We start from the raw sequence: 1,330 nt of genomic DNA on the forward strand, positions 1-1,330 counted from the left end.
CTTCCAGGCCGGGGGGGGGGGGCACGGCAGACGCCGCCAGCCTGCCTTCCAAAGAGCATTTTGCTTCTCTCGTAACTGACCCCGCCATCCCAAGCCCTGTCATTAGAACCCCTTGGCTATCCCCTATTGTAGCTGACAAACCGCCTTCTCCCTCCAACCCGTCGGCGGGAAACGCCCCGCGTGCTTCGAACCTGCCCTTGTGCAGGGCGCCCAGCGAACCTACGGAACCACCGCCACTTTGCACGACGCCCTCCCCCACTTCCTTTACGGCCTTCTGGAAAGCTCACCCCCCTCGAGCGTGAGAGTGGGAAAGGCACTGTTCCCACCCTCACCCCATATCCCTCTCTCCTCTTGCCCGCCTACCGTAGAAGACGGTGGAATCCTGAGTAGGTGGAACGGCCCATATGACTACAGGCGGGGGGTGGGTGGGGAAGGGGATATTGCAAGAGACTAGCACACCCATGGAGAAGAGAGGGCTTGGCCCAGCCCGTTCCCTAGTTGCGGTGCTGCTTTTAATTCACAGTTTTTTTGACGTTCGCCCCATCGCTCACGCTCAGAAGCAGGAACAACCTATCTCGGTAGCCCAGAAGACCACCGGCTCATTCTTCCTTCACTCCGCTGTGTGCGCATGCAGGACACGTGTCGGGCAGGAGGGAAAAGAAAGCAGGCCCGTAGCCAGGATTTTTCAAGTTTTTTGGGGGGGGGCATTTAAATTTCTCAGGGCTTTGATCAAATTGAAGGGGTACCCGGCTCCTTCCCCGCACCTGCCAGCGCTCAGGGGTCCAGATCTAGATGGGGAGCTGTTGCGGCCCTGCCAGCAAGTGAAGGGGCCTAGCCCCAAGATGCCTCATGGTGGCTACAGGCCTGAAAGAGGGAGGGAGGAATCCGAGTGAAAGAGGGGAGCAAGTGGAAGCCGTGGCCCCTACAGGCAGGCAGCGAGAAGAAGCTGTTGCGTGTGGTCGGCTAACTGCAGGAGGGCTCCCCACCCGCTCTCAGCTGATTTCCGACCCTGCAGGTTTGCAAAAGGGCCAGGCAGTGTGCTATTCCTCGCTCACTGACTCTGCCCCCCCACCCCGACCTTCAGGCACGAAAAGCAGGGAAGGACCAGTGAAAGTTCGGCAGCCGAGTCCCCGGGGCTATAGGCGGCGGTTTTGGCAAAAGGGAGACCTGCCCAGAAGGTGCCCATCCCGGCATCGGCAGGCCTTGACGATGAGTGAAATGATTCAAGTGTGTCGTTTTTCCCTTTCTGGGTATTTCGGGACGTTCCCAGGACCCCCCCCCCCCGAGAGCCGACCTTTGGCCGATCGCTTCTCCCGGGGGGGGGGGGGGG

This window comes from Gekko japonicus, unplaced genomic scaffold, assembly GCF_001447785.1.
Source record: "Gekko japonicus isolate JY-2015 unplaced genomic scaffold, Gekko_japonicus_V1.1 scaffold3730, whole genome shotgun sequence".
NCBI lineage: Eukaryota > Metazoa > Chordata > Lepidosauria > Squamata > Gekkonidae > Gekko > Gekko japonicus.